The sequence below is a fragment of the Xiphophorus hellerii genome, chromosome 2, assembly GCF_003331165.1.
Source record: "Xiphophorus hellerii strain 12219 chromosome 2, Xiphophorus_hellerii-4.1, whole genome shotgun sequence".
NCBI lineage: Eukaryota > Metazoa > Chordata > Actinopteri > Cyprinodontiformes > Poeciliidae > Xiphophorus > Xiphophorus hellerii.
This window is the reverse complement of record NC_045673.1, coordinates 23551438-23576894: the sequence shown is the minus strand read 5'-3', so window position 1 is coordinate 23576894 and position 25457 is coordinate 23551438. Positions and strand designations below refer to the sequence as shown.

Below are 25457 nucleotides of genomic sequence, written 5' to 3'. Positions count from 1 at the left end.
GCTAAATTAAACACATAAGACACCATTTTCTATGTATTACTTCTCAAAGCAGTAAGTTACTTATGAAAATCAGAGTAAAGGGCCCAGAGTAGAAGTGTATGCTGCAAAGTATTGTTTTTAAAAAATATGGGTAAATCGCCCACAAAATATAACATATTAATGCTCGTCGTTAAAACTGATGAAATGTAGAAAGTTTTTTGTTTAAAATCTCTATTAGGAATTCACTTCAGTAGGTCATAATTGTTATTTCTTCAGCAGATTTTAATTTCAAACTACTTAACGCTGACAAATGTTTTGCTCTCCGCAAAACACTGAAAACAGGAAGGAAGATTAGGTGTCAAATACATTTTTTATTACGAGTGGTTTCGTCGGCAATGTCTTAAAATTAAACTTTAATCTGTTTCCCCCTCCCCCCTTTATTTATGTCAGAGGGAGAAGAGATAAATCAAAAGCTAATGCGATTCTATGACGTCGTTTGAACATGGAAATTGTGCAAGTAATGCAATAAAAATGCAGTGTTATGAGAAAAAAAGTGCATGTTTGTATCAAATATTTAATAAATTGCAGGGAATCCGCTCCTTCAGCACAGCGTCAAGAGTTTGGATCGTGAAGCTGCTGAGTAGCACGTTGCTTATAAATGATGCATTGTGGGAGGTCATGCATCCCCCTCGTTTCACCGCTTCCCTTCCCAGTTAGCGTTCGGATCTTCGTCACAGTTCTCTGTCCACTGATGGTAAGTAAGATAAATGAGACGCTGGTGCAACCTGCTTAGACACGCACCTTCCTTTTCCATTGCAAACGCGTTGCTTTAAGAGCAAAGAAGAAAGCACACTTCGACAGCTTCAGTTCGATAACGCTAATTTACTAATTACGTCAACAATCGAGTGAGCGATTTGCGACCTTAAAGTAAACACGCTCTCTGCTCTCAGACTATGATACAATGGACCCGATCTGCTCCTTTAAATATTCATGCGACAGTAATTTCACTGCTTTGCCGAAGTGTGCCTTCAAAAGTGACCTCTGAACTTTTCACCGCTTTACAGCTGCAAGTTCACGTAGGCGCAGGTGTCAAACTCCAGTCCTCGAGGGCCAGTGTCCTGCAACTTTTAGATGTGCCTCTGCTGCACCACCTGAATAGAATAATTAGGTCATTAAGGCTCTTGAGAACTGATCTACACAAAGAGGAGGTAATTAAGCCATTTCATTCCAGCGTTTTGTACCTGTGGCACATCTAAGAACTGCAGGACAGTGGCCCTCGAGGACTGGAGTTTGACACCTGTGACGTAGGGGAAAATTTGAAATCCCCCTCTCACCTCCCTCCCAGCGTGGGTTGCAAGGAGAGAGCGTAGCAAAAAAAAAAAAAATTGACTACTGAATTATTGACAAGGGAATGGCGGCTGCCAGGAGAAAAGAAACCACTTATATGAGCGCAGAAGGCCACCAGTGAAAAAAAATAAATAAATAAAATAAAAGTAATCGAGGCCCATATTCAGTTCATTGTTGCATCACCATCTTTTAATGTTTTTTTTTCTTTTATTTTTTTTCTTGCGCCGTTCAAACCCGGAGTGCAGGATATCCATTTGGAGAGAAATTGGTGAATATTTTTATTGAAGGTATGGTCTGAATTTAATGTTCAGAGAGGAAAGACTGCAGCTCCATTCCGTGTCATTTAAAACAAACAACAAAAAAACCCCAATCTAATCAGGGAATCGTCCCCTGTGCTTACATGTGAAATATTTAAAGACAAGAGACTAGCAGAGACTGCAGCGCACACGTTTACACTGCTGCGATTATTCCCATAGCAGAATGAAGAATGCTGTTATTCTGCTGCATATTTTATAGACGAGGGTACTATTTTCAAAGATGTAAAGAAGATCTTGACTACTTAAAAGACCTTAGTGATGAAAGGAGCAATCAGAAAGGTGAAAGTTTTTTGTTTTTTTTTACAAATGTAGAGACAGAGCAAAGTTATAACAAAGTCAACATTTTACATTATTTATGGAGCAGCAGTCGTCTTTTCAAGTGCAGTGATGCTGTGATCGAAATGATGAGGAAACCAAACAGGCTTTGTGCAAAATATGCCAATAAGCAGCGCAATCAATAAGCACTTTGGCTGGATTCATCATCTGCAAATATTTGCGAAATATTTTTAAGAGCACTGTATGAGACGCTCAGCAGTGTAATAAAGCACAGATCATATCTGCCTCAGAGCAGATCTCTAAGCTGATAAATCTGGTTCATAAATCAGACTGAAGGTGCTTGAGAAACTCATGCATTTCTTTTACAAATATTCAGGTGCTGGAGTGAAAATAAGTAAAAATACCAGCCAAAGTATGTGAAGTATCAATCAAGGTCATTCAAGGACCGCAAAGACAATTGGCTTTTGCAAAGACTTTTACACAACATGTTGAAATAATGAAGATTTTGTCCTAGTGTTACTCAAAAGAACCAGAAAGTAACAACATCATAATTAAGTCCTGATTTATTTTTTTTTTAAAACAGACATATTTTTTACTTTCTTGATGTCATTTTATTTTATTTTTTTACAGCCAACTGGAAAACACACAGAAAATACCTATGATCTTTTCTTCAGCTATTTTAAAAGAACACTGCAAGCACAGACTTTTTTTTATTTTTTTCTTCCCCAACAACTTGAGTTCAGAAAAGGCTCATGGCAATTTTCACACTATTCACACTTCAGCACAACTTGGCTGCCAAAGCTGAAATCCTCCTGGCTGCAGGCTGTGTGGGGAAAGTTGCATTAGTTGGGTCCAGCAGACCTTCGCAGCATAAGTACTTCTGAGATCCTTTAAAAGGACCCTCAACTCAACGGCTATAAATCTAATTAATTGCCGTAATTTGGGGGGAATGTCAATTATCTATAAATGCTTATATGTAGGTTAAGAAGCATTTTGCTTTAAATGTGTGAGGCTAGAGATGCATGGAGGAATCGGCTGGTTTGAACCAGTTTTGAGCTTGATAAAAACTGGTTTTCGATCAGGTATTGCTCCAGATGTAAGAGCTCCAGGTCCCAATATTCTGTGGTGTGGATGCTGTTACTGAATGAAGAAGATGCAAAGCAAGCTAGAGGGAGCATTACCGAGATGCTAACAAAGAAGAAGAAGGAAGCAAAGAGATGTAAAAAAAAAGAAGAAATTTGACAAATTTCTGATCTCGAAAAAGCAGGGTTTTGTTCTTAGAGTTGCAGTAATCAACTTTAAAATAATGTTGTTTTTTTTACATTTGTTAAAACTGTCACGACATGACAGTATGACATGAGACAGATAATCTGTGAACAAATCGAGCTCCTATTGCCATCTGCAGAAATATACAGCTTGGTCAGAAACAACAAATCAGGAGGAGTATCTTTGAGCTGTCCATCATGCTCGTGCACCCGCTGCACACCACCCTGCTCTTTGCTACTCTACTATAGGTTTCCCACACCAGAGCCTGCCATGAATGCTAAGGCTAGTCAGCGTGGCCATCAATGATGGCGGATAAGCAGTTTTCCTGTAAAAGTAAGTTGTTTCTCATCCATTAGCACAATCAGCAGCACATACATGAGGTTGATTGACAATGCCAAGACCTCCCTCCTGACTCTGATTGGTTGCTTTTGACCAGGAGCAGTGCATTTCTGCTGATGGCCACCGGGAGGATGTGGAGGAGCCTGAGTTTTTTCACTGAACATCTGTCTCATACCAAACTGTCACAACATGGTGAGAGTTTAAACAAATATATAAAAGACATAATTTTTTTTAATAAAAGTTACATGCTACAACTTTAACCATGACTTTGTACTTATTATTTTACACATTTTGACATTGTACCTCTTAATGCACTGTTGTTTTGTATGTAACTTTCAAAGATTTTATGTCATACATGCCACTTTTGAAGATGAGAATTTACATCTTTATCCTGGATAAATAAAGGTTTAACAATAATAATAAGTTCTGATCTCCAAAAACAACACCAGCATGGTATGCCACCAGTTGGCAAGAAGCGCAGTGGGCCCTGTAAAAATAGCATTGTCTCATGTAATAAAAATATCATCATGTGACCAGAGCTGCTAAACCCGCAGCCACAGCTGTTCGTCAGCATTAGAGCGAGTTCTCTCCTGACCTGATCCGATTAAGCGAATGAGCCCAGAGACCTATGAAGGCCTCCTTTTCCAGTCATCCTTGTTCTGTTTTATGCAAAACCATCTGCTGCCTTTATATTGCGACTTATCACCACCAGAAATCACATTTTATAGAAAACCTACGCTACCCTAATGGAGCCTGAGTGGATAAACAAACATGTTGGAGGAACGCTGTACCTGCCAGAGTTCCTGCTGGTTGTTTTGCTTCCTTCGACTGAAGGCTGCACATGATCACCAAACCAATCCATGGATGTAATATGGAGAATGTGTTTGTGGAGCACAGCGGGCTTTGTGTGCTGGATTCTTTAAACACATCTTTGATCAGTGACGCTCTCTTCCTGCTGGAGAGACGCAGGCTGCCAGGGTCCCAAGAGCCTTGTTAGAGTGGCATTTCTTATAGATTTCCCCACTCTTTTTATTTCCGCTCCGGCTTTAGCGCAGCGTCAGATGACAATACGTCAGCTTAGGCATGGAATCCCGGTCTTTTACAGACACACTCTTACGTCTGCTGTGGTCTTTCACATGACTTGTACGCCAGGATTTATCTGTTTCACATGGAGTCACAAAATTTACACGGCTACCTGCGCTGTTCAGCCATAAAAGGGTGAAGGTTCAGAGTGCCGCGCTTGTTTGCAAAGAAGAAGTGAGGGTTTGATGGGTTTGTGTAAAGAGTCTGACGGTAGTGAAGCAGAACATGGACTGTAAACATGCAGGGAGGCAAATACAGCATGGAGAAAAGTGTAGCGCTTCCTGGGAGGGAAAGTAGAGCAGCAACGCTCGTGCAACACGCAGATCAAGAAGATGGCCGTTGTCTATTAACATTTTATTTTTCTTCTTTAAAAAGTTCCGAACACAAACATGTAAAAATAAAACCTTTGAACTCATAATTAATCAAAAACCCAAGGAGTTAATTTATGTATCTACGTGCTCCTCACTGTAGCCAAGGAGAAGAAATGAATGTGAAGTGACCAATTACTGCGACAACCACTGTGAAACTAACACACTTTTCATCACAACACAGCACGAGACCCAGATCTGTCAGTGGTGTAATGAGGAAATGTGCAGTGGAATATTTTGGGCTATTTGGAGATTAGACACAGTGATACACTGGCCATATCTCATGACTGTCCTGCTGCAAGTTTTAGTTTTGTTTGGATGAAAACTTCCAAAAACTTCAAAGTATGTGACTTGTTAATATGCTTTCAAAGAAAAAAAGATAGCTGTGTGGTCTTAAATCTTTTTTTTTTTTTTTTATCTAAGCAACTTTTAAAATTACAACTTTTTATTAATAGATTAGAGAAAATATGAAAGCCTCTTATTTTACGTGCCACATTGTTCTCCATGCTGCTGCAGTGGTCTTAATACATGTTTATGTGGAGAATCAATCACCACTAAACTCGTGAGCCTGAGAGCATTAGGAGTCAGATGCCGGTTAGAGATGGGGCTTCATTTTCACATGAGTGCCTGGGAGTGGCTCTGCTGATGGGCTTGTGTCCAAGGGCTGATCAACTGCAATAAGCCCTGCGCCTAATTAGTGCTTCTTTCGACTGTCGTCGTAATAAATGGGCTTTCATTCACTTTGTGTGCCATTAGAGCCTCTCTCAAAAGCCCTTCTGAGTTTCGCCGTGACATGAGGCTGTGCTGCGATCTAATTATTGTAATGTTGCACAGAGAGCGGACGAACTGTACGGAGAGCAGCTAACGAAGACGGTCAGGAATAGGGATTTGCTGTCGGCGCACGAAACTTTGCACTTATCTTGTCTGGATGACGTCGGCGACGTAGTGGCTTCCTTTAGATGCAGCAGATCCAACAACACTTGAGAGCGACACTTGTCGCATTTCTTGAGGCCTGAGAAGACGTCTTTGTCAACAGTGGCTCTTCATTAGCTTGCGTTCTGCCTAGCTTGCGTTCTGTCTCCATGGAAACCAGCTCGTTCGCGGGGCTCCACTCCTTCTGTTAGTGCTTCAGGTAAGTTTTTCTCAAACTGTGGTCCGCGGGCGTCCCCTACTGGTCCGCAAGGTACTGCATGTAAACGACCGTTTATTTGCCGCGCGATACGTGAAGTTAGCTTATCAAAGGATTATAGTTAAACATAACAGTGGGTACGTGACGTAAAACCAGGTCATGTCAACATCTATTATAATTTTTATTTAACTAAAAACGATTTATCGGCAAATAAATACAACATATTTTATAGGAATGGGTGAATAATTGTGCAGAAGAGCATTTTTGTTTCTGCCAAAGCAACTCAAAATAACTTTTCTTTTATTGTGCTTCTAAATTACAAATAGCCTTAAAATGATTTTTATGCACACAACACTTATAGTTAAGAACAAATAATTTTTTTTATTTCCGTGCGTTTTATTGGAAAGCTTACAATCTACATTTTCAGAATTTGTAAATAACTCAAAACTCCCTTGACTTGTTTATGGTTTTGTCATGGCCAGTCACATTTATAAAACTTCTCCTTAGTTAAGAGACTAATACTTTAATTTCAGGTTGCATATATTTAGATGTTGGGTTGTAATTTCAAGTTAGGTTGTGCGTGAGTGTTTGCTAAATTGGGCTAAGTGGTCCTCAGGCTGTTTGAGAAACACTGCTTTAGGTTTTAACTTGGATTTAAATCATAGCTTCAAGACAAAATGTTTCACAGTTGACCAACTGATAGTTGATATCTGCCCGTCTGCTAGCTAGTACAGCTAGCTGAACTCAAAGACGTGGCTATGATCAAAACATAAACGCAGCAGACTTGTATTCATGCTGCGTGTACTTGGATTTGTAAATAATCCAACCTGTTATCTAATGAATAGCCATTGGGGGAAAACTGTGCTTTAGTTGTTTCCTGAACTTCTGCTCTAGCATTTGCTAGCTAACAGCCCAGATTTTCAAGCACACCGTATCCCGGGCCTCTTCATCTGGCTGCCGCATTAGAAGTCGGTCAGGAAGGTTTCTCGTCAATACGTAATCGAAGGTTCTCCTAATCTCCATGGAAACCTCTTCATTGGAGTGCATGGAGCTAAAAAAACAACAACAACAAGGTTACTCTTTCTGGAGAAAGCGAGAACACTGTGAAAGTGTGCACAGCCTTTCTCAAACACACTGAAAAATGACTTCTTGGAAAATATAAAATACCTGCTCTGAAAAAAAAAATATCTAAATTTCTTCACCCCAAATGTTATATTTGTTGCATGTCTCTTTAAAATTTCTATTTCTTTTTTTTTAAATGTAAGTGATGGTCTATTTTGTACCGTTAGACTACACCACCTCGCCTTCTTTAGCTGGCTGCTCGTCCTGAAGCGGATGGATTATTTAAGTGTTAGAAATTCAAATTTTAGAGGGTGAGCCCCCCACCCCCAATTAATTTGTACTATAATCTTTAAAAGAACACTCATGAATGTGAAGCGTAGCAATTATCAGAGGCAGAGCTGTGAATATTACAAGACACTAGAGTTTTGCCTGCTGCATTTATGTTTAATATGCACTCTGTGACTCAATCAGAAACCAAAAGAGAGATCTGATTCACTTACAACAGTAGTTCTTTAGGGCAAGATGACGAATAAAAAAAATGTCTCAAGATAATTGGGGCCTGCCCATAGCAATGCATAAGGAGAGCAGTAACTGACTTGCGGAGGGACAAGGGAGCACTGGGACCACCAGGGGGCGATGAGGGAGGACTGGGAGACACGACATAAAAATGAATGACAGGAGTTTGAACCTCCCGTAGTTCTAAGAGCGGTCGTTTGGATCCCGGCAGAGCTTTTTACCGTGTGCGGTTCTGGTGGGTCGTCGGTTTATGAGCTTCTTTGATGTTTGCTGAACTAGTCCATAAATTTATGCAAAACTGTAAGCTTGAATACAATAACTTAAACTTACTACCTGTCTCTTGGTGTTTTATTCACACTTGGGCTCCTCAGCCCCCACACCCAACAGACTTCTTGTGGCTATGATGTTGAACTGTGATGTCACACATCCTGTTTGTGACATCACTGGTGACTGTCTTTGTATTCCCAGATTCCACAGAGAAATTCATTTGCAGTTAAAGGTTCGAACGACAAAGAAACAATGGCGGAGAAAGATTTCATATTAAGAAAGTTAGAGATTCTCCAGAATAACCAGATGAAGCTGAAAAGGGAAAACGAACAGCTTCAGAAAACAGAACAGCTTCTGAAGAGAAAACTAGAGAGACTGAACAGGACCAACGACCCAACAAATTGGCATGTAGAGAATAACCTATTCAGAAATTCGAATGAGTTTTATGAAAAACAAATTGTTAAAATTAATTTGGAATTGGACGAAAAAAGGACGACAATTAAAGAAATGCAAAGTGATTATTGCAACATGCAACAAGTAACAATAAAACTAGAACGGAAGCGGGCCACAGCAAAAATTGATGCAGAAAAATCTTTGAAAGAAAAGACTGAAAGACTGCTGTGGCTTACTAGGGAGAACGACGAATTGAATAAGGAGATCGTGTCTTTAAAAATCAAGATAGACAGAATGGAATCCAGGGTGGAAAAACACAAGATTGAGCCACAAATTCAGGAGGAAGAAACCCCAAAACTGAACGTATTCCAGAGAGTTGGGCTTGTTCTTCTTGGCATGTATAATTCGGGACCGCTGGGGTACTGGGTGCCACCCTGGATTTTTTAATTAATGAAAAAAAGAGCAGAGAGGGGAGCTTGGGGGGTTGCTGGTACCAGAATGTTTGGGGATAGCGACAGCAGAGAGGGGAGCTTGGGGGGTTGCTGGTACCAGAATGTTTGGGGATAGCAACAGCAGAGAGGGGAGCTTGGGGGGTTGCTGGTACCAGGATGTTTGGGGATAGCGCCAGCAGAGAGGGGAGCTTGGGGGGTTGCTGGTACCAGGATGTTTGGGGATAGCGACAGCAGAGAGGGGAGCTTGGGGGGTTGCTGGTACCAGGATGTTTGGGGATAGCGCCAGCAGAGAGGGGAGCTTGGGGGGTTGCTGGTACCAGGATGTTTGGGGATAGCGCCAGCAGAGAGGGGAGCTTGGGGGGTTGCTGGTACCAGGATGTTTGGGGATAGCGCCAGCAGAGAGGGGAGCTTGGGGGGTTGCTGGTACCAAGATGTTTGGGGATAGCGCCAGCAGAGAGGGGAGCTTGGGGGGTTGCTGGTACCAGGATGTTTGGGGATAGCGCCAGCAGAGAGGGGAGCTTGGGGGGTTGCTGGTACCAGGATGTTTGGGGATAGCGACAGCAGAGAGGGGAGCTTGGGGGGTTGCTGGTACCAGGATGTTTGGGGATAGCGACAGCAGAGAGGGAAGCTTGGGGGGTTGCTGGTACCAGGATGTTTGGGGTTAGCGACAGCAGAGAGGGGAGCTTGGGGGGTTGCTGGTACCAGGATGTTTGGGGATAGCGACAGCAGAGAGGGAAGCTTGGGGGTTGCTGGTACCAGGATGTTTGGGGATAGCTATAGCAGAGAGGGGAACTATCATTGTTTCCTCAAGAAATGCTTTACAAATGTCACAGTTAAGACTTTTAAGACATGCATATTAAATGTGCAGCTATTCACATGAAGTATTTAAAATAAGTTATGCTTTATGATATTTTCTTTGCAGAAAAGACAATAGAACAATAGTTAATTGAGAACTTTCTAAGCTCTTCTGGATGCCATATTTACCATATATTTATTTCTCTGTTTTCTTAATTAACTAAGTGGGAGGAGACATTAGAGAAGGAAAAGTGGAAAAGACAGAATTATTAAAGTAGAAGTTTAAAGTATACCGTTGTCTTTCTCATTCACCCAGATTTCTTAGATCAGGGGTCACCAACCTTTTAGAGACTGGGAGCTACTTCACGGGTCCAGAGTAACACGGAGGGCTACTTGTGTGATACAGACATAAATTTTCTTATATATATATATATATATGATATTCTGTGCAGAATATGGACTGGAATCCCGAGATCAAAGTGGGAAACACCCCCAAAGGTGGCGGAGAACGCCAGAGCTAAGATCTTGTGGGACTTCCAGATCCAGACAGACAAAATGGTAATGGCGAACCAACCAGACATTGTCGTAGTGGATAAACAACAGAGGAAAGCCGTTGTGGTAGATGTAGCAATACCAAGCGACTGCAACATCAGGAAAAAGGAGCACGAGAAACTAGAGAAATACCAGGGCCTCAGGGAGGAACTGGAGAGGGCCTGGAAGGTGAAGACCACAGTGGTGCCTGTGGTCATCGGGGCCCTCAGGGCAGTCACCCCCAAACTGGACCAATGGCTACAACAGATCCCAGGAACAACATCAGACATCTCAGTCCAAAAATGTGCAGTCCTTGGCACAGCCAAGATACTGCGCAGAACCCTTAAGCTCCCAGGCCTCTGGTAGAGGACCCGAGCTCAGAGGATAAGAACCACCCGCGGTGGGTGAGAAGGGAATTTTTTTTTTTTTTATGATTACATGCTGCCTGATCATGTTAATGTTAGGGACTACTGACAGTAGTTATCAGTAATAATTTACCATGGCAGCTATGGTTAATTGCTATTATATGATCAGAAGTTCTTAGTTCAGAGTTTTGAGTTTGATTCCCTTTTGGAGATTTTCTGTGTGATTCTAAATTGCCCACAAGTGACTGAGAGTTTGGATTGTTGCAGCAGCAGCTGTACAGCTGGACGCACTGAGAGATTTTCCTTTAAATTAAAAAAAGAAAAGTTATTGTATTTCTATTATCCAACCCTGTTTACTAATAACAAAATTATGGAGAAGAAAAAGTTCTTTTGTGCCAAAACATCTTGTATGTAGCGCACGTCAGTGTGAGTCTGTGGGGGTCAAAGGGCACCCAAAGCCTAAATCTTATTGGTCAGTTTGCTTTTTCTGTGAGCTAAAAATGATGAGTGGAGTTTGAACCTCCCGTAGTTCTAAGATCCCGCCAATCCTCCTCTTTCCGTGGATCTCACTGCTTCGCTTCAATGTCTTTATTATTTAGCATCGTTTGTGTAAAAAACAAGAAAAAAAAGGGTGCGCTGCTTTAGTGGTTTAGTTTTGTGCCGACGTTGGAGAGGTGGTTGTGCTCCTGCAGGTCAGGTGCAGTGATAGTTTTGTACCTTCCAGTCTGTCAGACATTTTTTTTTCGACATCTGCTTGTGTCAGCCCGCAGGTGACCCGTCAGCTGTTCAGTTCGCAAAATCACAAAAAAGCTAATAAACCGACAACCTGCCAGAACCGCGCACTGTAAAAAGCTCAAGCAGAACCTGAGGTTCAAATGATGAGTGGTTCAAACTCCAGTCATCATTTTTAGCTCACAGAAAAAGAAAACTGACCTATAAGATTTAGGCTTCGGCGTTCCCCACCTCACCAACTTAAAACTCTGAACTAAGAACGTCTGACCACAATATAGCAATTAACCATAGCTGTCCTTACTGATAACTATTGTGCATAGTCCCTAACATTAATATGATCAGGCAGCATGTAATCATATTTACTTAAATGAATTTTTGTTGTAAAGAAAATTTATGTCTGTATCAAACAAGTAGCCCTTCGTGTTACTCTGAACCTGTGAAGTAGCTCCCAGTCTCAAAAAGGTTGTGACCCCTGGTCTAAAAATAGCCAGACTTACCATGATTTTATGTAAAAAGAAATCAACTGTTAAGTACTATTTTTTTTTAAAAATGGTTTCCACTGGTATTTTAACCATTTTCTTTCTTTCCAACAAGAATCCAAACAAGTGTTTGTAGTTGGAAGTTCTCTTTTCCATGACATCATCTTCATTCCAAATTTCTAAAATCTTCAACTTTTCAAGGTTAGAAAATTTGCATCCCTAACCTTCTTGAAAACACTGACTTGCAAAGCAAGTCAGTCACTGCCTCCATGCATTGCATGGAAAGCACCTATTGTTCCACACCCAATAGAACGTCTCTTTATTGGGCCCTAATATTAGCCTGCATTATCTTGTTATGTCAGGTTAAGGCACTGGCTTGCGCAGATAATGCCTATCTATTAGCTTTAGCCTTTGACCTAATGCTAATAGATAGGACTACAAAAACGCCATATCTGTAGTTCTAACTAACACTCAGTTAAAACAGAGGGCTGAGCTGCCATTTAGAACTACTGGCTGTTTTGCCAGTAAATAACTCATTTAACCCAAACAACAATTCTATATGAAGCTTACTGAAAATTTCAAGATAAAAGCCTCAATATCCCTCTGAGGATAGTCACAGATTGACTTCAATGCATTTCTGAAAAATTTCTGAGCTCAGCGCACACCATCTTTCTCTCATCGCTGTTATTACTGTGAGTGAGGTAGAGAATATGAATCGTGGTACTATCGGAGACGACAAATAGCCCTCTCAGATGCTTCAAACGGTTTTCAAGTACGTATCACGGTTCGCGAACGGGAAGGAGTTGTTAGGACTGCTTTTTTCAGTCAAACTGGCTGACTCAAAGAAATAGAATTCTGTCAGCCCTGAGTGTCTGACAGACAAGCTTCATTACCATAGCAACAGAACAAAGAACAGGACAGAGCAGAGCAGCTGATTAGGACTACAAAAACGCATCACTGTAGTTCTAACTATGGCAGAACATGCAGGTTAGAACTACAACATGGCGGAACTGTCAGTTACTACAGAGGAGGACTGAGCTGGCCTTTAGAATTACTTGTGTTTTGGGCATTTTATAATTGATTTTACCCAACCATTGTTACACATGGTTAGTGTTTCAATTTTAAATTAATCTTAATAAAAATGTCAAAATAAAAGCCTTGACAGTTTTTACATCAGGTAATTGCTCTTTCGGGCATTATATAACTGATTTCTTTTTTTTTAAATGTAAGTGATGGTCTATTTTGTACCGTTAGACTACACCACCTCGCCTTCTTTAGCTGGCTGCTCGTCCTGAAGCGGATGGATTATTTAAGTGTTAGAAATTCAAATTTTAGAGGGTGAGCCCCCCTCCCCCAATTAATTTGTACTATAATCTTTAAAAGAACACTCATGAATGTGAAGCGTAGCAATTATCAGAGGCAGAGCTGTGAATATTACAAGACACTAGAGTTTTGCCTGCTGCATTTATGTTTAATATGCACTCTGTGACTCAATCAGAAACCAAAAGAGAGATCTGATTCACTTACAACAGTAGTTCTTTAGGGCAAGATGACGAATAAAAAAAATGTCTCAAGATAATTGGGGCCTGCCCATAGCAATGCATAAGGAGAGCAGTAACTGACTTGCGAAGGGACAAGGGAGCACTGGGACCACCAGGGGGCGATGAGGGAGGACTGGGAGACACGACATAAAAATGAATGACAGGAGTTTGAACCTCCCGTAGTTCTAAGAGCGGTCGTTTGGATCCCGGCAGAGCTTTTTACCGTGTGCGGTTCTGGTGGGTCGTCGGTTTATGAGCTTCTTTGATGTTTGCCGAACTAGTCCATAAATTTATGCAAAACTGTAAGCTTGAATACAATAACTTAAACTTACTACCTGTCTCTTGGTGTTTTATTCACACTTGGGCTCCTCAGCCCCCACACCCAACAGACTTCTTGTGGCTATGATGTTGAACTGTGATGTCACACATCCTGTTTGTGACATCACTGGTGACTGTCTTTGTATTCCCAGATTCCACAGAGAAATTCATTTGCAGTTAAAGGTTCGAACGAGAAAGAAACAATGGCGGAGAAAGATTTCATATTAAGAAAGTTAGAGATTCTCCAGAATAACCAGATGAAGCTGAAAAGGGAAAACGAACAGCTTCAGAAAACAGAACAGCTTCTGAAGAGGAAACTAGAGAGACTGAACAGGACCAACGACCCAACAAATTGGCATGTAGAGAATAACCTACTCAGAAATTCGAATGAGTTTTATGAAAAACAAATTGTTAAAATTAATTTGGAATTGGACGAAAAAAGGACGACAATTAAAGAAATGCAAAGTGATTATTGCAACATGCAACAAGTAACAATAAAACTAGAACGGAAGCGGGCCACAGCAAAAATTGATGCAGAAAAATCTTTGAAAGAAAAGACTGAAAGACTGCTGTGGCTTACTAGGGAGAACGACGAATTGAATAAGGAGATCGTGTCTTTAAAAATCAAGATAGACAGAATGGAATCCAGGGTGGAAAAACACAAGATTGAGCCACAAATTCAGGAGGAAGAAACCCCAAAACTGAACGTATTCCAGAGAGTTGGGCTTGTTCTTCTTGGCATGTATAATTCGGGACCGCTGGGGTACTGGGTGCCACCCTGGATTTTTTAATTAATGAAAAAAAGAGCAGAGAGGGGAGCTTGGGGGGTTGCTGGTACCAGAATGTTTGGGGATAGCGACAGCAGAGAGGGGAGCTTGGGGGGTTGCTGGTACCAGAATGTTTGGGGATAGCGACAGCAGAGAGGGGAGCTTGGGGGGTTGCTGGTACCAGGATGTTTGGGGATAGCGCCAGCAGAGAGGGGAGCTTGGGGGGTTGCTGGTACCAGGATGTTTGGGGATAGCGACAGCAGAGAGGGGAGCTTGGGGGGTTGCTGGTACCAGGATGTTTGGGGATAGCGCCAGCAGAGAGGGGAGCTTGGGGGGTTGCTGGTACCAGGATGTTTGGGGATAGCGCCAGCAGAGAGGGGAGCTTGGGGGGTTGCTGGTACCAGGATGTTTGGGGATAGCGCCAGCAGAGAGGGGAGCTTGGGGGGTTGCTGGTACCAGGATGTTTGGGGATAGCGCCAGCAGAGAGGGGAGCTTGGGGGGTTGCTGGTACCAGGATGTTTGGGGATAGCGACAGCAGAGAGGGGAGCTTGGGGGGTTGCTGGTACCAGGATGTTTGGGGATAGCGACAGCAGAGAGGGGAGCTTGGGGGGTTGCTGGTACCAGGATGTTTGGGGATAGCGACAGCAGAGAGGGGAGCTTGGGGGGTTGCTGGTACCAGGATGTTTGGGGATAGCGACAGCAGAGAGGGAAGCTTGGGGGTTGCTGGTACCAGGATGTTTGGGGATAGCTATAGCAGAGAGGGGAACTATCATTGTTTCCTCAAGAAATGCTTTACAAATGTCACAGTTAAGACTTTTAAGACATGCATATTAAATGTGCAGCTATTCACATGAAGTATTTAAAATAAGTTATGCTTTATGATATTTTCTTTGCAGAAAAGACAATAGAACAATAGTTAATTGAGAACTTTCTAAGCTCTTCTGGATGCCATATTTACCATATATTTATTTCTCTGTTTTCTTAATTAACTAAGTGGGAGGAGACATTAGAGAAGGAAAAGTGGAAAAGACAGAATTATTAAAGTAGAAGTTTAAAGTATACCGTTGTCTTTCTCATTCACCCAGATTTCTTAGATCAGGGGTCACCAACCTTTTAGAGACTGGGAGCTACTTCACGGGTCCAGAGTAACACGAAGGGCTACTTGTGTGATACAGACATAAATTTTCTTATATATATATATATATATATATGATATTCTGTGCAGAATATGGACTGGAATCCCGAGATCAAAGTGGGAAACACCCCCAAAGGTGGCGGAGAACGCCAGAGCTAAGATCTTGTGGGACTTCCAGATCCAGACAGACAAAATGGTAATGGCGAACCAACCAGACATTGTCGTAGTGGATAAACAACAGAGGAAAGCCGTTGTGGTAGATGTAGCAATACCAAGCGACTGCAACATCAGGAAAAAGGAGCACGAGAAACTAGAGAAATACCAGGGCCTCAGGGAGGAACTGGAGAGGGCCTGGAAGGTGAAGACCACAGTGGTGCCTGTGGTCATCGGGGCCCTCAGGGCAGTCACCCCCAAACTGGACCAATGGCTACAACAGATCCCAGGAACAACATCAGACATCTCAGTCCAAAAATGTGCAGTCCTTGGCACAGCCAAGATACTGCGCAGAACCCTTAAGCTCCCAGGCTTCTGGTAGAGGACCCGAGCTCAGAGGATAAGAACCACTCGCTGTGGGTGAGAAGGGAATTTTTTTTTTTTTTATGATTACATGCTGCCTGATCATGTTAATGTTAGGGACTACTGACAGTAGTTATCAGTAATAATTTACCATGGTAGCTATGGTTAATTGCTATTATATGATCAGAAGTTCTTAGTTCAGAGTTTTGAGTTTGATTCCCTTTTGGAGATTTTCTGTGTGATTCTAAATTGCCCACAAGTGACTGAGAGTTTGGATTGTTGCAGCAGCAGCTGTACAGCTGGACGCACTGAGAGATTTTCCTTTAAATTAAAAAAAGAAAAGTTATTGTATTTCTATTATCCAACCCTGTTTACTATTAACAAAATTATGGAGAAGAAAAAGTTCTTTTGTCCCAAAACATCTTGTATGTAGCGCACGTCAGTGTGAGTCTGTGGGGGTCAAAGGGCACCCAAAGCCTAAATCTTATTGGTCAGTTTGCTTTTTCTGTGAGCTAAAAATGATGAGTGGAGTTTGAACCTCCCGTAGTTCTAAGATCCCACCCAATCGCTGTTACTCATGGGATTAGTTTGGACATTTAAAATGAAGTATATTTAAAATTTCAAAATAAAAGCCTTAATACTCCCCTCTGGTTAGTGCACGGCCGTAGGCGGTGCAATAATTTTAGCCTGTATTATCTTTCTCTCTTAGGTTAGTGCGCTGCCTTTCATAGCAAGGCAGTACATTAACATTAGCACAAACATTAGCACTTCACTGCCCTCCACTAGTGCACCGCCATAGGTGATGCAATAATATTACCTTGCATTATCTTTTTCTCTCAGGTATTTCTGCACGTTTTGATACCTCATTTGTAGGTGTGCACGCAGCGGTATGAGCCGCATTAACGGTTATGGAAGAAAAATAAAGAATATTAAAGAGACACTTGTTGGGTGTAGAGTAATAGGTTCCTGCCATTGCTTTGCATGGCAGGCCCCAATGAACCCGAGGACACACAATAATAATAATAATAATAATAATAATAATCTAAAGCACTAATGTCCAAAAGAAATACGTTTTAGCTACAGTACTTAATATGAATCTCAACAGTGTTTAAATACAGATAAACATGCACATAATTGAATTATTCAGTTAACATAACAAGGCAATGAACTGAGTGAATCATTTAGAGACGCTAGGCAAAAAAAAAAACTCAGCTGTTTTTAACATGCTGTCTCTTTGTTATGAACTGACGAAGCAGGGCTGGAGTAATAGCCGACCCCACAGAGTTCCAGCTGCAGGAATCGACATAAATTTAATAGAAAACACAGAATCAAACAGAAGTAGTTTTTGGTATATATGATGCTGAATACATTTTCCAGATCAAATCTGCTAAATTAAGCCCAGAGGCAGCAGCAGCATGTTTTGGTCGAGTGGATTGATGTCGCCTGGGAGACGTCGACGTCACAGAAGACACAGGGAAGCATGTACCACCTTATAATTAGCTACCACAATGTATAATACAGGAAATTAATATAGTCCATCTTTAAGGGGGGTGGAAGCTGAAGGAGAGAAACAACAGGGTTGCCATAGCGCCTGTTGGGCAGACTTTGACCAGTTTGGCAGCGTGACGAGTTCAACTAGTGTGCAGCGCTTCTGCTAAACTGCATGTGTGGTCTTTTTTTTTATTGTTGTTGTTGTTTCTGATGTGGTCTGTTAGACTAACAGAAGAGGAAGAAGATGTGTAGTCCATCTCTAACCTGCAGGAGGTCTGCTCTGTCACTACCTGAAACATGATGGAAACCATCCTGCTTGGTGTTAATTTAGCTCTACATGCCAGAATGGAAAATGTGGCTTATTCTCCCACGACCCCCCAAAAAGCCAGGCAGAATAATAGCTCACGTTTTTCACATAAAGATTTTTCTATTAAAGCCGTTTGAAACATTTCTGTTAGCATCTATCAGAAGGTAACTCTGATCTAAAGGACTTGATCTCTTCAATTTCAAGGTTATCAGCAATACGATGCATCGCAAATATTTATAAAACTCAAAATCCAAAGTGATTTTAAATATTCAATGTGAAACCTTAAACAGTGAAAAGGGTTAAACTTCCAGTCTTACGCACATTAGATACTTAGTGTATAATACCTCGCAAATGTCCTTTATTATGATTTTATGTGATAGATCAACAAAAAGTATTGCAATCATAGTTTGATTTGTGCGACCCAAGATCAGGGCCAGGCAGGGGGGAGGTGGCTTGAACGAATGTTGTTTCTCATTCTCAATGTTCTTTTTTATGTGTGTGTTTCTCTCTTTGTGTGTGTGGAGGCCTGCCTGTGACCCTCAACAATAATTTTTACTTATTAAAAACAATTTAGCTAAATAAAATTGTCTGGCTTCCATCAGCCACATGGAGACCATTAACCAAAGCTCATGCTCCATCTTCTCAGGTGCTTTGCTATGCCAGTACGGAGTAGACTAAACTACACGAGTATTAAGCTATTATATGTTATTAAGCAACTGACGAAGTGAAATGAGCATGCTGTGTGTGGATTGTGCAGAGATTCTTATGGGCAGGAATATTTTCTTTTTCAACAGACACCCGTTTGGGGAGAAAAACGCAGGCCTTAAATGAAAGCTACACAGAAATCAAGAAGAACTCCTTCACTCCACTTCCCAAACACAGAAATGTTTTGGATGCAGACACAACTTTGGACTCAGGGTTCATTAGGCTGGCCCAGAGCTATTCAAAATGCCCGCTGCGTTGCAGGCAGGGTAGAAAAGACAAAGACAGATCCTCAGTGGCTCCCTCTGCTCTGGGTCAGGCACCCTCTATCACTTTGACATAAATCAACCGTACCGCGACTGTCACCTGAGGAACACGACCTACAGAGCAGGTACAGCCTTCTTCAGGTTTGCTCTCTGATCCACCAGACCTCACCACTGCACACAGGATCTGGGCTGGAGGTGAGCGGCCGTGAACAGAATGAGGAACCTCACATCTAAATATGTCACAAATAGCAGACTAAAGCCCAGTGGCAACAATTCAGACCGTAGCACGTATTGAAAGCTAGTATGAAAAAAAAAAAACTGCCCGTTTTCAACATTTTGATTTGTACAGAGTCCAGACCATCAGCTATTGAAAGATGATTGCTTGCTGGAGGCGTTTTACCCAGTTTTTATTCCTCCATCCAAATTCAACCTGAGAAATCCAGCTCAATAGGAGAAAACCTAGATGTAGTCCTGAAGAGAGATGAGAATCAGGTGGATTTGTGTAGAAAGGCAATGGCCAGGCTAACGGAAAGCCAGAAATGTCACAATTCGGTAAATAAAAATGTCCCAAAATTGAAAAATATGAAAATTATATTAAAACTTGAGATGTATTTGTCAAATAAATCAATCAATCTTTACCTTCATAAAATATTAAAATACCCATTTTTCATTTGGCTTATTTGGGATTTCATTAAGGTTTTTACTTCATTACTATGTGGTGAATATATTATGAAATTATTTTTTCTCTCCACCTTAAATCTCTCAGAGATGCCAACATCCCGTTAGATTCGTAAACTTAGTCCCTCTGAGTTATTTTTGATCTTTAAAGCATTCTGCAGCTGAGTTGCCATGGAGATTAACCACTCAGATATTAAGATTTAGACAGATACTGCAGCAATTTAAATGTTTTCACAATTTACTTCAAAACATTTGCTCAATCAACCACCGTCTCTCCTATGTTTTCTTAATGTCTACAGTCTCAGATGAACACGCTCTACCAGCAGCAGCAGCAGCAACCCCAAAACAGCAACATTGTGACCCATCAGGTAAAACATAGGCTACTCTTAGGCCACTTTTGCTTTCCATTGTCCCGACTCCATAAGTAGATTCAGCTACAGCTGCAGATATACTGAGACTAAACTACTCAGAGATGGAATCTACTGACGAATTACTTCCGGAGGAAACTGGATTCACTGTAGCTTTATTTAGGTGTATCAGACATGGAGGGAATATTTTCTCAGACTGGTGGAAGACAAAAAGTAATATTAATAATAATAATTTCCCTTCCGCTTGAAGCGTATGCACAGCTGTCATATAAAATCCCCGAGAATTGAATCCCAATAAAGGTTGCAACGTGACAAAACAGGAAAAACGTCCATCTGCGTCCAGATTACCACTGGGCCGTTCTTTTATCTGTACTTTTTCCAAGGTGATAGATGTATGCATGCAGACTGAGAGAGGCAGTTAAGGAGACAGCTACTGGAGTTTAATAAGTTGAACTCATTACACAATCAAGGTCTGGAAGTCAGCTGGGGAATGGAGGTTCTTGGAAGCCAAACTGAAATGATGCAAATCTATAAAAACTTCATTTTCATGTGGTGCAGAACACTTCAGCACCAAATGCTACCTTTGCAAGAGATTGGATTCTTAACAATACTTTACATGGATGTCTTCCTTTGTGCTAAAACTGTTGATGAAACCATTTTTTTTTTTAGCATTTTAATGTCACATTTCAAACGTTTTATTTCCGTTTCTCTCAACCTAACAAGGTGAATCTTGCTGTGCATCGTACCCTGCTTAATGAGACTCACTGGAACGAGAATTTATTGAACTTTGAGTCTACTTGGGTCTGCTCAATCGGCGGTAATGATTCGTGCCCCACGCTGCAGCAGCATCTTTCACGTGAAGACAATAAAAAGTGTGAATGCCAAGATCTTAATATAAAAAAATGAGACCATGATAAATCATTTCAGACTTTTTTATACCTTCAGCGTGACGCAGCTCCTGCATTAGTCAGCTGAAAAATAAACAGACTTGTTGAAGGGAGAATCTGGGGGGGAAATAGAAGAAGCAGCTGCATAGTCTTGCTGCATAAGCATTCAGAGTTTTGAATCTGAATGCTTACCTCCAGTATTCACAGTTCTGGCTCAAAAACTTTCATCAACTGTAGAGAATCTGATTAACTATGAATGTACGGGTGCGTACTTTGCCTTCTGTAGGCAAAACCATAGTTGTTCAGGAGGCTACAGAGGATTTAAACGATCTAATTTTACAAACATGTCAGTTAAGAAAAGATTAAAATGGTACAGAGTTGGTCAGTAAGCGGAAAGGTTTTGGAACAGCAATGACATTATAAACACTAAATGTTTGTTCACAACTCATAAAAGTTCACCCATATGGATGAACAAAAGAGTCGCTTTGGAAGACTGAAGCTCAGTTTCAGAAGTCAAAATGGATGAAATTGAGAAATTTAATATCGGACAACGGCCATTCTGTCAAAGTAACTCACCGATATGAAAGGCGTTTTTATATGACAAATCAGTGACAATAATGCCGGCAGCACAGAAGTCAAATTTGCACTGTTTGAGTGTCATTGTGTTAGAAAGAGCAAATGCCGTGAACAAATCTGACATTAAACATAATGCAAGTTGAACATGCTACATCAGCCTCCTTTTTATCATTTGCTAACAGGCTAACTTGACAAAGAAAATTATGGATTTTAAATAGAAAGCTATATAGTTTCAGTAAAGTAGGTATAAGAAAGAAAAATTTTGGTATTGGTATCTGTTATCGGCCAAATGAGTTTTAGTATATCGGCATATCGGATATTGACCAAAAATTCAACATCGTGCATCCCTGGTAGTTACGTTTGGTCCAAAACTTCCAGATGTTTGATAGAAAGGTGACTATAAAGAGTATTACTTTGAATCCAAGGATGCTTCCAAATAAACAAAATGATGAGTTAATGGAAGACAATCAAAGTCTGAAGGCTGTTGATAAAAATATGTCCACACAATCTGATTGATTTGCAGAAAAAAATCAATCAAATCCAGATTCAGGACACTCATAGACTCACATCAAAGACTGAATGGGGAAACTGACTGAAAAGTTGCTTCAGTTGTTCGTACTTCTGCAGCCAAGTTGGTACAGGTTTATTTATTTTCTTCTTTACAGATTTATTAGTTGAATAAATTGATTTTTTTTAAGTATCTTAGATTAAAGCTGGAAAATGACTTATAGTTTCTTTTCTTCCACCGTCACACAAACCTGGCATCTCAAACAGTGTGTGTGTAAAACTTTTTGTATCGCCGGGTAGTTTCCACAGTTCTGCAGCATCCAAAGCCACAGAAAAGGTTCCAGCGTTTGTTCTGAAGCATCTTCCAGCACTTGCACTTCCATCACGGTTCTGAGCGTTCTGCAGGCAGCCGAGGCCTCATCTGGGTCTCTGGCAGCTCACAGACTGTGACTCATGCAGCAGAACAACTGGACCTATTTTAGCCCCGAAGTTAAGGAGACGTGTCCTGCAGACGTTCTGTGTCTGCGATGCAGAGAGGACACGGCGGCACGTCCCCGGACAAAATAAAAAAAGCCGGCATTGTTTGTCTGACTTTGCTTCAACCACACGCAGAGCTCATCTGGTTTCTCTTGGAAATGTTCCCCGTCATCATCGGCTGACCCCGGGATTTAAAATAGCTCCTACCCAAAGACAAGTAGTCCTTGGGGAATTTCAAAAATGGCAGAAAAAAAACCCCAAAACAAAACAAAGCGAGACATGGCAACGCAAAAGAAAACCGCTACAATAGTCAGGCCTTTGTTGTACTGTTACTGGCTGCATAAATATTCATGTTTTAACATCTTCCACCAAAGCAAAGAGGAAACATTTGCCTAAAAGTTGGCATTTAGAAAAAAAAAAATCTGTGCATGACCCAGAAGTAGGGAGGGTTTAAAATAAATAAATAAAATTAAGCCCAAACGCACTAATCTGGGGTTTGCTTTTCATTCAGAGCAAGAGTTTCTCATTGCCCTTCACAGAATTCAGTGACAAGAGATCCTCTCTTTTGTGATTCAGAAATTGAATTGGTTAGTTAATGGGATCCTTGGGGACAAAATAAAAGCAGTGGAGGCAGCTTAAAAGAAAGATGCAACAGAAATATAGATTTATTTTGTCTTTAGCTGGAGATTGGGAGAAAAATGTTTTTGTCACATTAAATCTACGTATTATCCGAGACAAAAGCGAGACGGAGGAAAGTCTTTTTGAAAACGAAGATGGAACAGAGATATTTCTGAACAGAAGCAGGAACAAGAGGACTGGAGCTTTTAGTGCACTTAACGATAGGGTGCGATCGATATATAGATGATTAAAAAATTGCCTGAGAACACATTTGCATAATCCATTAGGAACACTGAAGAGCTACTTTACAAGTGCTTTGAGGATCCGATTCAACACTGCAGCCAATCGCTTAAAAAAAAACTAAACTTTTAATCAGCAGTGACTTTTACGACCATATTGGACAGAAAACATCATCACGTTAAGAGAAGGCTTACATACTCCTCGGGCCTGAAAATAGCCACAGTAGAGTCAGCGTAGGTCATCTCTAGGGGTCAGAGGTCACACACAAGTCCGTACCACGCAGCCAAAAATACCTTGGATGTGAAAGGACAAAGCTCCCCACTCCTCCTCATCCAAATGCTAATGGTGTTTTGGCAGTCGGCTTAAACAGCCAATAAAAAAATAAAAATAAATAAAAATATCCTAGAAGTTGAGGAACTGTTTGTGTTCTGATCCAGAGATTATTACCGGAGGTGTTGGTTGGCTGGCCATCGCAGTGGGATCGCACCTCATTAACGAGGCTGTTCTGGTTTTGACCCACCTCACTTTGGTGAGTCGTCAATAATAACTTCCTGTTACGTCCTCAAATGGCCCCCAAATGCCTGGAAGTTCAAACTCTTAGCTCATACGTTTCTGCAGAAAGGCTGCCCTAAACCGAACAGACTGTGGAATCGTTTGTTTTTTTTCCCCCCCATTATCATAATGAACAATAGAGTCACCTATTGTTATTCACCAATAACACGCCAATGTGATTTTGGTGCCTGTTTAAATTCTAAGTAATTATAGTAGAAACGGATTAGAGCGAGCTGTTATATTACACGTTGAATGTGAAATTAGAGTCATTTGAGCCCATAATGACTCATGGATTATAGTGAGGCTTTATTTAGCATATCATCCCTGTTTGCGTGGCGTGTGTGTGTGTGTGTGTTTGGGGGGGGGGGTGACACAACAGAAAAATATAAAAAGCTTTGCAGCAGCTGTGGCAGACATTTGATTTTGCGTTTACATGTGCCAGTGGTTTATCTCAACACACAGGAGTACAACCTTCAGCGTCCCGAGCGTCTCTGCTTTTCTGCTTTTATGCCAATGCTCTAAGTCCAACAGCATATAGGGAGAATACACACCCCTACAACAACCTCCACAGAGCCATTATGAAGGTATTAGCAGAATATCGAACATTAGCAGATCTGAGTCGTTGTAAAAACAAATCCTGAGAATAGAAAATAGATTTTGGCTCAGATCTTACGCCAGAAACACCTCTGCGACACAAAACCCCACAGACTGATTGATTATAACCTGGGTTAGCTATTAGTCCAGGGAATGCTTCACCAGTAGAGAGAAAAACAGGTTCAATAAATTGTGGGAAAAGGTCTGTAAAGCAACTGAAGATAAGTAGGGATTGGCTTTGAGAGGGACAGGAAGACTCTAAAGCAATACTTAATTAGGAACAGCCCAATTAGGGGTTTTCAGCCGATGTGGCAGCATTCTGGACCAGCTGCGGCTGATCCAGAATGCTGCTGCTCTCGTCCTCACTAAAACCAGGAAGATAGAGCACATAACACCAGTTTTAAAGTCCCTCCACTGGCTCCCTGTAGCTCAAAGAATAGACTTTAAAATACTGTTGTTAGTTTACAAATCACTGAATGGCTTAGCACCACAATACATTAAAGATCTGCTTTTATTGTATCAACCTTCCAGACCTCTCAGGTCTTCTGGTTTTGGTTCTGCTCTGCATCCCCAGAACCAGAACCAAACGAGGAGAAGCAGCTTTCAGCATCTATGCACCACCAGTTTGGAACAAACTTCCAGAAAACTGTGAAACAGCTGAAACACTGAATGCCTTTAAATCTCAACTAAAAACCCACCTGGTTAGGATTGTATTCGAAATGTAATCAATTACAAATTTAATGATGGAACTTGACTTAATGTCATGTTTTGATTGTTGATTCTATGTTGCATAACTTTGTGTTTTTGTTTGTTATGATGTAAAGCACTTTGAAATGCCTTGCTGCTGAAATGTGCTATACAAATAAAATTTGATTGATTGATTGATTTAAATATTAACCATTTACTAGAACAAATCTCCATTGATCTGCTGCAGAAAGATGCAGTAAAGCAACACCACTTATCAGCGCTTCAGTATTATGAACTCCTCCCGACAAACTCACACACAGCAGACGTCATTATTATTTGTATTGTTTGTATTTCATGTCAGTCACACATTATGTGCCAGGCCGCGACAAAACCATGACCAAGTGTCCTCTGAAGCGTTTGGAGTTATGTATAGGTCCTGAAAGTGTGCATTCTAAGCTTTCTAATGATGTCAAATACATTTAAATAAAAACGTGGAAGATGATGTGGCCAAATGAAAGTTGGCACTCGGGAAAC

The 25457-nt window shown here is 41.1% G+C and overlaps 1 protein-coding gene across 3 annotated transcripts in view; it reads right to left on the bottom strand.

Moving 5' to 3' along the window:
- The window catches only part of shisal1b (shisa like 1b), a 61715-nt gene that overhangs the window by 26195 nt on the left and 10063 nt on the right, over positions 1-25457 (bottom strand). The gene's annotated exons all lie outside the window — the stretch shown is intronic.